A 13,689-nucleotide genomic window follows, 5' to 3' on the forward strand; every position below is an offset into this window, starting at 1 on the left:
ATAGCACCTATGTCCCAGGGTTGTTGTAAAGATAAAAATTTGTGAACATCTTAGAGGGCTATATAAATCTTCTCTCTCTCTCTCTCTCTCTCTCTCTCTCTCTCTCTCTCTCTCTCTCTCTCTCCTTTGGGGAGCAGTAGTAAGATAAAGAATGTCAAGTTTGAGAATCTCAGAGCCTTGTGCCATGGAGAGAGCACTGCATTTGGACTCAGTCAGTCCATAAGCATTTATTAAGCACCTACTATGTGCCAGGTACTGTACTAAGCACCTAGAGTATACAAAGTAAAGCAAAAGACAGCCCCTACCCTCAAGGAGCTTACAATCTAATTAGGGAGATAACAAGTAAGCAAATATGTGCAAACAAGTTAGCGACAGGAGAAATAGAAAATAATTAACAGAAGGAAGGCACTAGAATTACTTGATGACACCGGGCCAATGACTGCTTAAGGAAAGGCCAGTTCTGTGTTATAGGTATGCCATGGAGCCACTGGAATCATTGAACAGGAGAGGGGCATGGTGAACATGGCACCAAGTCAGAAGAATGTATTAGCATGTGTACATATGTGTGTGGGGTCAGCGTTGGAGATGGAGACCATAGAGGCAGGGAGTTTAGTTGGGAGAGGCTGTTAGGCAGAATGAGCTTATAGCAAGGCCTGGTCTCTTTTGTAGCCCAGACAAATGCCTTGCTTGGGTCAAGGGACAAGAAGGAATGGACCGAAGGCCTTGAAAGGCAATTCACAGGATGACAAATACAGAGCTGGAAGGGAGTCTATTGGAGTCTATTAAGCTCAAGACTCTCATTTTACAGATGATGAAACTGAGGCCCAAAGAAGGTTAAGTGACTTATCGAGGCTCACACAGTTAATAAGAGTCTAAGGTAGATTTTGAATTCAGGGCTTTCTGACTCTAAGCCCAGTGTTCGATCCCCTTGGCCAAAATCTATAGCCTTCTAGGACCTCTCCTACCCACACTATTGGGTCATAGATCACAGATTTAGAGCTGAAAGGGGTCTTAGAGGTCATTAAATCCAACAGATGATGAAACTGGATCCCAAAAGAGGTGAATGATTTGCCCAAGGTTACACAGCCAGTGAGTGTCCGAGGTGTGATCTCTACAGGGCTTTCATGCACTATGCCACACTGGTTCCGTGTGTGAGGGATGAACAGAGGAAATGACCCCCCTCTCCACTTACCAACCTGCACTCAGCCATCTCACAAGGTGTCACAAACCCTCTGGGCTTGGGATTTGGGGTGGAGCATAAGGGTGAGTTTTGGGGTTCTGTTCAGACACTCTTGTTGCCCTCTGTTCTAGTCAGATCCCATCTGGGGCATTAAGGCCACTTTGAGGCACCCCATTTTAGGAAGAGCTGGGAACTGGATGATAGAGTGGGAACAAGAGCCCATACTGTACAATGACTGACTGAAGGAAACGGGGATGTTTAATTCAGAGGAGACCGAGGAGGAATAATATCGCTGTTTTCAAGTATTTGAAGGGCTGTTGTGTGGAAGAGAAATTGGGTTTGTTTCATTTGGCCTCAGAGGGCAAAATCAAGAGTGAGGGAGTAATCAGAAGGCAGTTTTAGACGCAATATAAGGAGAATACACCTATCAGTTAGATCTGTCCAAAAGCAGCAGAGGCTGTCTTGGTAGGCAGTGAATTTGTCATCATTACACACCTTCAAATGGGGCAAAATGACCAAGCCCTTCTCGGAGATATTCCTGCTCAGGTATGACCTTCCAGCTCCTAAGATTCTATGATTCCTGTTCTTCATCTTTCCTTTGGGCAAAGACTCCCTAGAGACCACTCCCCCAGGGAAGCTGGGGGACATGGGGTGCTCCTCTGGAGCCGGGATCCTCCCCTCCAGCTTCGGCAGGGTATGCTGAGTCAGCAGCCTCCATCCCTGTGTAGTTCCCTCTCCTCTTGCCCCCACTCCACCCTGCCCCACTCCTCCCTGGGCATGCTCCTGGCAGGCCCCAGCATGTCTGCCTCCTTGGAGAGCCTGCCAGGGTGCTGAAGAGTGAGCCGCCCCAGCTCCAGACGCCACTCCAGATGTTTCAAACCCCGCCAACAGCTGCCACACTCCCTCTCTTTCTTGTGTCCAGGGCTATGAGCCATCCTCCCTCGGGGCCTCTCGGCTTGGCCCATGCTGGGAAATGGGTGAGCCCTGGGGCTATCTTCCTGGGGGGGGGTAGAGACGGAAGGCACCTCTGCTACCAGGGGTACAGGCTGCATTCTGTGAGTTTTAGTGAATACAGAGAGTCACAGATGACCTTAAAGTTAAAGAACCCGCCAGATCACGGATAGTCTAAAAATGAGGGAGGGCCATCTTCCTCTATGGGTAACTAGACAAACACAAATAAAGCCCAGTCATTTCTATCTGATGATCTTCCATAAACTAACTGACAGTCTTTTGCTCTCTCATATCTGGTCCTCAGAGCCCTGCATAGAATACATCAGTATATACTGGAATATTTTTCCACTGGACCCAGAACAGCACACAGTCTTAAGAGCAATGGCTAAAAAAACCCCCCAAACCCAAACATACAAATGATGGGATGCTGATGGAGGGTGGATGAGGGGGTTATAGGAAGGGAGAAAGATATAGAACAACTGTTGATCCCTACTCCCCTGTCCAGTGATACCACATGGGGTCTCAGAAATACTGAGAAGCCTTTGTTGAACTGAACTGAATTGAATTTGCCTGGACTAGAGGGAGTGGATTGTCTCATCTTGCCTAGCACAGAATTCGAGGTGCAGCATGAGGGTGAATTTTGGAGTTCTCTTCATCTTGCCATATCATATCTTACCATCATAGAAGATCAGAGCTGGGAGGGTCTTTAGAACATAGAAACATGGGATATAGACTGTCAGAGCTAGATTGGACTTGAACTTTAAAAAAGAAATCATTCTTTTTTTATAAAGCCATAATTTACAAAGAACTTTCTTTACAAAAGACCTTTGAGCCACATGCATTATTATCCGCATTTTGCAAAGGAAGAAACTGAAGTTCATAATGACATGACCACAGTCACATATAGTAATATCAGAGCTGGAATTTGAACTCAGGTCCCCTGACACTAGGTCCCGTGCTCTTTCCATATACTCCAGCTTCCATTAGAGCTACAAGGGATCTCAGAACCCAGTGGGTAGAATGCTAGACTCAGAGTCAGGAAGACCCGAGTTCAAATCCAGCCTCAGACACTTACTAGGTGTGTGACCTTGGGCAAACAAGTGACTTAACTTTTCTTGGCCTCAGCTCTTTATCTGTAAAATGGGGGCTAGTTGATCTACAAGCCACCCTTCCAACTGGAAATCGTTAATCCTATGCATGTGAGCCTTAGTAGGGATCTTGGTAATTTTCTAATCCAACTCTCCTTTTATGGGAGGGTAACCCAAGAGCCCAGCAATGAACTAGAAGCAACTTGCTTAAGGAAATATAGCTAGTTAGTGACAGGTTCTGTGGTGAAGTGGATAGAGTGCTGGGCCTGGAGTCAGGAAGGTCTAAGCTCAAATCTGGCCTCACTAGCTGTGTGAACCTGGACAAATCACTTAATCCTTGTTTGCCTCAGTTTCCTCATCTGTAAAATGAGCTGGAGAAGGAAATGGCAAACTACTTTAATATCTTTGCCAAGAAAACCCCAAATAGGGTCATGAAGAATCAGACATGACTGAACAACAAAAGTGGTAGGTTTAACAGTTAAGTCTGTCCTTATGCCTCTGGGTCATAGTCTGAAGGAAGATAAATAGCAATTGTGTGACTTTAAAATGTCAAGTTGTGGAAAATACCAATACCACATGTATGTATGAGTATGTGTGTATGTGTGTGTGTATGTGTGTGTGTGTGTGTGTGTGTGTGTGTGCAGGGGGCTGGTGCTGGTTGCAGACTGTCCTCCTTGGGGGTGGAGGGAGAAAGCTGCTGGATACTCACTCCAAACTAGATCTCCTAGTGACAACCCCACAAGGGGGGTGGCACAAATAGTCTAATCCTCCATTTTACAGATGAGGACACTGAGGCTCGGAGAGGAAGTGACTCATCAAAGGTCATACAGGCAAGAAGTAGCAGATTTGAAACCTGGTCTCCTGACTTGTAAATTTTGAAACTCTTTCCACTGCACACAGAGGATGAGGGTCCACCCTCAGGTGGTGCTCAGGTCCAAGAAGCATCTCTCTTTTCCTCCTGTCCCTGACCTGAAGTATTTCATCCTGGAGGAAGAGTTCATTCTACGGCTCTTTAGCTGCAACATGTCACAAAGACCATGAACAGAAGCAAAGCATGGATAGAAGGCTCCATAGAGCATCATGGCTGGAAGGGACCACAGAGATGGTCCAATACCTCCCCCCATCACCCTTTTTGACAGATGAAGAAATTGAGGCCTCAACATATGAAACGACATGAGATAAGTCAAACTAATAAATGGCAAAGACCACACTCAAACCCTAGTTCCCAGAAGGATTTCTGGGGGATTCTCTGAAAAGACTAAGATCCAGGATTCCAGTGTCCTGGAGAAATATGGGAATGGATACCAGCCTGGCTCAGCTGGAGCCACCAGACGGATGATCCTCTGTTCTTGGGCCTCTAGGGTTGTGTCAGCCCCATCAGGAGAGAGGGAGATTGGAGGGAGGATGTGTTTCATAAAGAGTATCATGAGGAAGGGGACCTGGTTGGGCACTGCCCCCATATTTGTGTGTGTGTAGGAGGGGTCACATTATCCATCGTATCTCCGTAGAATACCCTTACCATCCACAGCAGACATGGACTCACCCCTCTCCCAGCCAGGTGGTAACTGGAATAGATCATGCTTAAGGGTAGTGGGACAAGTAAAGGACAAGCTAAGTGATATTGGAAGATTCTTGAGCCTTCTTTGGGCCTCAGTAAAATGAAGGGGGTTACATTTGATGACCTCCATGACACCTCCAGTTCTAAATTTACAATGGAATGTGGAATGGTCCAAAAGTTTTGACCTGAACTTAAATCTAGCCCAATCACTCTATTTTACAGATGACAGAACTGAGGCCCAGAAGGATTAATGATTTAGTTAAAGTCACACAGGCATCAAGTGGCCTACTTGGGATTTGAACTCAGGTCATCTAACTATAAATTCAACACACCCTCCAAGATGGCACAAACAGGGGCTATAAGACCAGCCACCAGCATGAAAACCACAGAGACTGTTTAGTCTAACTTTCTCATTTGACAGATGAGGAAACTGAGGCTTACAGAAGGGTAGGGACTTGCAGCAGCACAGTTGGGATCCCCAACCCTATGCCCTCTGACAGCAAACTCAGTTCTCTTTCTATATGATAATGGTGTAGAGCAGTTTCCCCAAACCCTGCATATGACACACCCATACCCAATAAATATGTATGCTACAAATAAACTATTGCCTAACAAAAAGATTCCTAGGTCTGATTGTTTCAAGCAATGTTTGATTAAGAAAAACAATGCTCTAACTCAACCAGACAGGAATGGCAAATGTGTAAAGTCACAGAATCAAAGGGTCTTTCAGAATTGGAAGTAACCTTAAAAAACAATAATACTGGGCTAACTGGATCAGTCCAGTTGGAAATCAGTGATCCTGTGGCTTTGTCCAACCCCTTCATTTCACTCCAGGAGGATGCTGAGGTAGAGGATGGAAGTGACTTGCTCAAGGTCTCATAGCTAACTCAGCAAGTGGCTGAACCAGTCCTAACAACCTCATCTCCATGGCTACTCCATATCCTTGGGTGGGGCCTTTCACAGCCGTACACTCACTTTCTTTTACATATGGTGGATAGAGGATAGAATACCATGTGTTTTGGAAGTCACTAATTTCCTCCATACTCAGAGTCGGTCTGATGCAATGTCAAGAGCTTGGGACTTGGAGTCAGAAAATCAGGTTCAAATCCCAGCTCTATTAGCAGAGCGACCTCATTGGGCCTCATTTGTCCAATGGGAGTGGAAATTCTTGCATCACTGACCTTGCATGGTTTCAGTGAAGCAAGTGCTTTGTAAACCTGAAAGCACCCCAGAAATATGAGCTAAGGCTGTCACCATCCCTCCCTGATGGCAAGTTTTCAAACAGAAAGTCAGTGACTGCTGCCACTCCTTAAGGATGCCAAGGGGAAGGGGCAGCTAGGTGGCGCAGTGGATAGAGCACCAGCCCTGAAGTCAGGAGGACCTGAATTCAAATGTGGCCTCAGACCGAATACCTGACACTTACTAGCTGTGTGACCCTGGGCAAGTCACTTAACACTGATTGCCTAAAAAAAAAAAAAGAGGATGTCAAGGGGACCCTACTCTGGTTAGTTAGATGCCCTCTGAAGGACTTTCCAGCTCTGAGAGTAGTAAAATAATAGAAAGCAGTTCTGGCCTCAGAAGCTGAAGGTTTGAATCTCACCTCTAATGCTTACTACCTGCATGAGCTTGGGCAAGTTATTTAAACTTCCTGGGCCTCAATTTCCTCATATGTAAAATGGGGGGAATGCTGGACTGGATGACCTTTGAGGTCCTTTCCAGCTATAAGTCTATGACTCTAAGATATAGCACCAGACAACTGCGAAGGTAAATATGAAAAGGAAAAAAAAGTCCCAGAATGTCCATTTATAGACAGAGAAATATGTCTTTCACTGAGATGTCAAGTGGCAAAAGTCAATCCCTCAGAAACTCTCAGCACCATCTCCTCCCCATCAACTTATGGTGCCCTCTGTTTACCCCATTTCCTTCCTTTAATCAATGAGTATTTATGAAGTGCCTACTATGGGCCAGGCACTGCTGAGCTTTGGGATTACAAAAACAGTGAATGAAACAACCCCTAGGAGCTTACTTCTAATAGGGAGAGAAAACAAGGACATATTTTCAAGATACCTTGTATAGATACGTTAGATACAAGGTAGTTGGAAAGAAAGGGCACTCATGCCCACAGGGACCCCAGCCTCTAGCCTGGATTACTAATTCTGTCCCCCCAACGCTCCCCCTTCCATCTTATCCCCTGGGTCTCATCAGAGAAAAGGCGGGATCCTGTGATGGTAATTTCTTTCTTCTTCCTTTCCCACCAGTGGAATATCTTAGCAGCCCAGCCTGCAATATGATGGGAACTATGTTGGGTGTGGTGTTCAGAAACTTGAATCAGCTCCCTGGCTCTGACATTTATCTTGTGTGAACTTGGGCAAATCTTTTCCTTTCTTTAGGCCTCATTTTTCTTTTCTGTAAAATAGGGATAAAAACATTTGCACTCCCTACCTCAAAGGCTGCTTGTGGAAATCAAATGAGATAATACCGCAAAGCTCTGTATGAATGTGATTTAAAATAGGCTCGGGGTCCTGGCTGTCACGCAAAGGGGGTGAAGGGGAGAGTTAGGGTTTTTCAGGCGCGGGATGGGGTTGCCCAACGAGGCTAGCTCTATCCAACACGGTGATCTTCTGCAGTCAACAGCTGGCCTGGGTCTGTTTGAGTCACAGCTGAATTTCCCTTACCTTTGGCTACAGAGGAATGGGGGCTGCTTGTTTTCACGGCGGGCAGGGAGAAGTGTCAAAAACAGCAGCCAGAGGGGAGCAGGGGCATAACCGAGTTCCTAATAGTGACTGTTGACCCTTTCCATCTCCTGTGTTTCTAACTCTATATCAACTAGGACTACAAATGATACCCCCTCATTTTTGCATCCTCTCCCTTCCCCTTCCCCCCAACTTCTGCACAGATTTTAGGTCTCTCTAACTGAACAAACTGGAAAACTGAAAACCCCCTGCCTAGCATCTGAACTTCACAATTGACAATTCAAGCATCTGCTATTGGAGAGGCTTTTTTAAAAAAAGGCATTCTTTGAAATTTGGCTAGTTAAGCAATAAGGATGGAGAAGCTACATCATAAACAGAATCACTGAATGTCAGAATCTGGAAAGAATCTCAGAGATCATGTGTTCCAATCGTCTTATTTTAGAGAGAAGGAGAACAAGGCCTAGAGAAGTAAAATGACTTGGCCAGGATCACACGGCTAATAAGAGGCAGAGCCAGGATCTAAGCACATGTGTATTGTTCTCATGCCGCTTCAAGTACTCCTTAAGGGAAATTCTGCCCTGTGGGCTCTTTCTTGGAGAAGATACTTGCTTTGTAAGGTTCAACTCAATAAACATCTATTAGAAGGAGCAGCTAGATGGCGCAGTGGATAGAGCACCGACCCTGAAGTCAGGAGGACTTGAGTTCAGATCTCACCTCAGACCAAACACTTCACACTTACTAGCTGTGTGACCCTGGGCAAGTCACTTAACACCAATTGCCTAAAGCAAACAAAAAAACAATAAACATCTATTAGGCACCTCCTGTATGCAAAGCCCCATATCAGGGTGGTGAGAGAGAGATACATAGAAAATCCATAGTCCTGGCCTGGTCCTGAAGGAAGTTCACAGTTGAATGGGGAAATATAATGTGTCACATATATTATACAGCAAGTACATCAGAGAGGGGGCAAAGCGCTGGGTGTGTTCCGAGGTGAGAGAGAGAGACTGTGGGTGGAGTGTTTCTATCCTAATGACATGGCTGGTGTGGTCATGGAAGTGGTTGGGCCACATGTAGAAAAGTCAGGGTTATTTTGAACTGAGGATTTTGCCGCAGTTACTCCCAGGAATCAGAGCTGGAAAAAACTTTAGAGACACTTAATCTAATCCCTTCATTTTACAGAGAAGGAAACTGAGGCAGAAAGAGGGGAAGTGACTTGTTCTAGGGGGAAACAGAAGCAGAAAGTGTGTACCAGTGTGTGTGGATGACCTATTTAAGGTCACCCAGGTAGTATATACCTTAGCTTGGATTCCAACCCAAATCGGATTCCAGATCTAACATTCCTGCCGCTTCCCTGCCCTGCCTTCCAACTTGCTCACCGTCTGCGCCTCTATTTTGGGCTCTGGGCAGAGTGTTAGGCCTGAAATAATCACAGCAACACCTGGATTTTCTACTGTCTTCCTTAATCTCTCAGACACTCTTCCACCAGTTAGCTTGTGTCGTGTAATCCCTCTTTCCTCCATTCTTGGGGAATGACTAGCAGCAGAGCTGGAAGGGACCTTCGAGATTCTCTGGTGTAACTCTCTTCCCCCGGCCTCACCCCCCCCCCTTTTTACAAATTAGCTAACTGAGGCCGAGAAAAAGGAAGTTACTTGTCAAAGTCACAGAGGCTGTAAGCAACAGGGCTGGGATTCAAACCTAGGTCCTAGGACTCCAGAGGATCATGGGATTCTGGGATTTAGAACTTTTTAGGGACCTTTGAGAACATACAATTGAATATACTTATTTTGCAGATGACAGCTCTGCTGTTTACTTCCTAGGTGACCCTGGGCAAGACACCTTCCCTCTCTGGGCCTCAGCTTCCCTTTCTTCAAGATTAGAGGGTTGGAGTAAACGATCTGTAAGGTGCCCTCCATCTTTAAGTCCTATGACCCTATGAAATAGAGACTCAGAGGGGTGAAGAGACTTCCTGAAGATTCCACAGGAAGTCGGTGGCAAAGGTGGGGTGTAAGCCCGGGCTGTCTGAATCCAAATCCAGCACTATTCCACTAGCCCCTGCTGGTGATCGCCCTGGGGCCCCCTGGAGTCTGGACCAAAGGCACTGGTGGCCGGCCGCCAGGGTTCCCCCTGCCTTCCTCGGCTTCCTTCACCTTCCCTCAGCCGGAGTCCTTGCCTCTTCCTCCCGAGCCAGGGCCTGCTGCTGGGATTACTGATACATACTTCTAGCAAGTCCCAGCAGGCAGGCTGAGACGCTGCGCTCTGCCCGGGGCCACACATTCACCCGCTTCCATCGGTGGCACGTTTCGCTTGGTAAAGAATGTGAAGGCACTGCACCTCCAGCGATTTCACCCAGGACGCTGAGAAAGAAGGGAGGGAAGGGAGGAGGAAGGAGATAGGGAGGCAGGGAAGAAAGACAAGTTGGGGAGAAGGGGAGCAATGGCTTTTGACCGTGGCAGCCCCTTACCCCCACCCCAACCCACTGTGGGTGGCCAGTCAGTTGCTGACCTCTGGGCCCAGGGGCAGAACAGGAGGAAGAGAAGGAAGCAGAAGGATTAGGGTTAAAAGAGATGCAGGGTGTCAATTCCTACTTGGAAGTGCTAAGGTTGGGTCATCTGTTCTGCTTCTCCAACCCTAAAACCTTCTGAGGAAAGGATCTTCCCCTCTGGAGGACCACAGCACCATACATTTTGAGTTGGAAGGGACCTTAGAGTCTATCTGGTCTAACCATTTCATTTTACAGAGAGGAAGTGACTTGCTCAAGGTCACACAGATAAATGCTAAGTGGTAGAGCCTAGATTTGCTCTCCCATATTCTGATCCCAAGTCTTGGCATACTATGTGGCATCTCATCCTCCCAATCTATCACACAGAAGGGATCTCCCTAGGGTGATAACAGGTATTAGTACCACCCAAAGTACAGAATCACAGACTTGCAAGAGACCTTGAAAGTCATTGAGTCCAACCCCATACCTCAGCATAAATAGGCTAGCTTCCTTCTCCCAAGAACCCCTCTCCTTTCTTCCTCCCCATTCCCCAATTCTGATAAAAGTGTCTCTTTGTGACAAAACACATAACCTCCATGGGGAGTCAGCCTCCCCATTTGTAATAAAAAGATAATTTAATAGAAGAATAATTTTACTAGCTGCTCCACAGGGTTACTGTCACCATGAGGAGGGGCCTCAGGGGCACTCCAGCTCTCCTAGGCTCAGAAAAAAGGCTCACATGATTTTTAAATGGCACCAATAGGAAAAGGTCTCAAAATACTTTGGACCTGCCCCCCTCCCAATTCTTGTTGCTGTAATTTCAACTCACCTCTCTACTTCTACCAACAAATGATGAGGCCCTCGTGGGAATGAGAACTTGAACCTAGAGCTTCCCAAGCAGCCCAACACCCTCTTGAGACAAAATAGAGATATCTGGCTCCTTTGAGCTTTGCAATGTACTCTGTTCAAGACCCATCAATGTCTCTCCATGTCTTTAAAAAACAAATTGCAAACCCCCTGCCTAGCATTTGAACTCCACAATCAACAATTCACCTACTTTTCCAAACATTTCCTGTTAAGCCCCTAATTCCAGTCTGGTTGATCCCTTAACATCCCATCATCGGACTTCTGCTATATACTATCATTTCTTTCAAGAACCTCTCTTTTCCTGGTCCCCTTATCCAAGACCTACTCATTCCTCGGGGTCTTATTCAAATGATACTCCTTCCACAAAGTCTTTCTTCACCAACCCAGGCCCCAGCGTCAGAAACCATCCCTTCTTCTGGATGAAACAGTTTGATACAGATATTTCCTATTCCTTTGGCTTTTTACTGAACTTTCCCCCCCAGCCATTCAATATGAAAGGAAGTGAATTCTAGAGTTTATCAAGCACATGTACCTAAGAAATAAAATAAAGAGATTTATCTCAAGTTGGAGTATTTCCATAGGATAATATAGTTATTTACCAAATATTCCCTGTATCCTTTTGATAAACTTGGTGCACCTCCATGGAAGCACATTTATTCTAGGTTGGGAAGCCCTGGTTTAGTAATCAAAGCCATGACCTGGGAGTTAACCACGGCTGAGCTGGGGTCAACTCTTTCAGTCACACCTGTCTCTTTGTGACCCCATTTGGGGTTTTCTTGCCAAAGCTACTGGAGGGGTTTGTTATTTCCTTCTCCAGCTCATTTTAATGATGAGAACCTGAGGTGAACAAGGCTAAGTGACTTGCCCAGGATCCCATAGTATCTGAGGCTGGATTTGAACTCATGAAGATGAGTCTTCTTAATTCCAAGCCCAGTGCTCTATCCACTACGCCACCTAGCTGCCATTTGCTACAAGTCAATTTATCTCTCTGAGGCTCAGTTTTCTCATCTGTAAAATAAGGATAAGGATACTTATACTAACTACCTCATAGTGTTACTGTGAGAAAAGCACTTGCTAACCTTAGAATGCTAGAGAAAGATGCTATCCTTCTTATCATGGTCACCTAGGGAGGGTGCCTGTGATTTCATCGGTTCAAAGAACTCCCAGGTGAGGAGATTCCTCCTGCCAATTCTCTGAAATCCTAGAGTTGCCTGGTGCCCAATGAGAAGTTAAATGGTTTGTCCAGGGTCACATGGCCAGTATGCGGATCTTGAGTCCAGATCTTCCTGGCTTTGAAGCCCACTATCTACCTACTATACAATACTGCCTCTCCCATTATCACACATTAAGTGGTTGTCTTCTATATGATAGTAGGTGATAATAGGAGAGGCAGAAAATGGCAAACCATTCTGGTATCTTTGCCAAGAAAATGCCAGCTGGGGTCACGGAGACCCCATGTCGGACATGACTGAAACGACTCAACGACAACAATAAATGTGCTCATCTCACCTGATTAATAATCTCCCCTCTCTTTCCTCTACTCTTAGCGCTTATGAAACCCATTGGCATTACTGTCTTTTGTTTGTTAGAATTTTGGGGTTTTCTCCCCATGTATATGTCTTATGGCCCTGCAATGCAGTAGAAGGAGCCACTGGATCATAGATGAAGAAATCCTGACTCTGGCACCAGCTTGGCCTCTAACTCACTGTATGACCTTGGGCAAGGCAGACCTCTGTCTCCTCCTCTAAACTGAAGAGGCTCCCCAAGAGTGAAGCCCTATTTTCAAGCTCCTTCCTCCATCATGCTGCAAATTCCTTGGAGGGTAGGGACATCAACTCTCATCAGTTCCATGGTGACTAGTGGAAAACGATGAACAAACTCATAGATTTAGATCTGGAAGGACATTTAGAAGCCATCTAGTGCAACCTCTGCCCTTTACAGGTGAGGCCCAGAGAGGTCAAATGTTTTGCCCCTTGCCCAAATGACAGGGACAGGATTTAGACGTGATTCCCCCCAGTCGGGGAATGTGTGGATTATTGAGCTTAGAAAATCAATAACCAAGAAATGTTGAATAGCTCTTCCTTATATCCACTGTGAACAGGGCCAGAGGAACCTACTGGATCTAAATTCCATGATATTATGAAGTCCACGAACTTCTTAAACTGTTTGTGTATGTGTGTGTGTGTGTGTGTGTGTGTGTGTGTGTGTGTGTGTGTGTGTGTGTTTCCACAATTAGACCATAAAGTCCTGGAGGATGGGAGCCATGTCTTAAATGTCTTTTGTATTCCTCACATGGCCTGGCACAGGGTACTCTTTGTATAAATGTTGAATGAAACTAGCTTGAAATGTAACCTGAGGAAATGAATAGTAGTAATAATAATAGCCAGTATTTATATAGTACATTAAGCTTTAAAAACCCTTTGCACACGTTGCATCATTTTATTCTTACAACAACCCTAAGAGATATGTGCTTTTTATTAGCTCCATTTTACAGATGAGGAAACTGAGGAAGAGTGGTTTAATGATTTGCCCAGGGTCACACAGCTTAGTAAGTATCTGAGCAGGATTCAGACTCAGTCAGGTCTGCCACATTCTACAAGCTTTGTTTCCTCCATTGGTCCTCTTAAATTTAACTTAGAGCACCTCATTTAAAGCAAGACTGTTAAATATAAAATGTTATATGTAACAGGTGATGGTAGATGGGAATGCCTGCTGAAATTTCCTTTTCCAATCCACAGTAACCACAGAATGGAGATCTAGTTCAAGCTCCCTCTAAATACATGAATCCCTTCTATAATAACTCTAAGAGATTCAAAGTCTCTGCTAGAATATTTTCAGAAACAGGAAACTTATCCTCCATTACTTAGGCTTCC

At 45.5% G+C, this 13,689-nt stretch overlaps 1 protein-coding gene across 1 annotated transcript in view; it reads right to left on the reverse strand.

Annotated features, from left to right (window-relative positions):
* The window catches only part of WNT3A (Wnt family member 3A), a 99,993-nt gene that overhangs the window by 71,461 nt on the left and 14,843 nt on the right, over positions 1-13,689 (reverse strand). The window lies entirely within an intron of this gene.

The sequence above is a fragment of the Phascolarctos cinereus genome, unplaced genomic scaffold (assembly GCF_003287225.1).
Source record: "Phascolarctos cinereus isolate Bilbo 61053 unplaced genomic scaffold, phaCin_HiC Scaffold_4;HRSCAF=312, whole genome shotgun sequence".
NCBI classification, from domain to species: Eukaryota; Metazoa; Chordata; class Mammalia; order Diprotodontia; family Phascolarctidae; genus Phascolarctos; species Phascolarctos cinereus.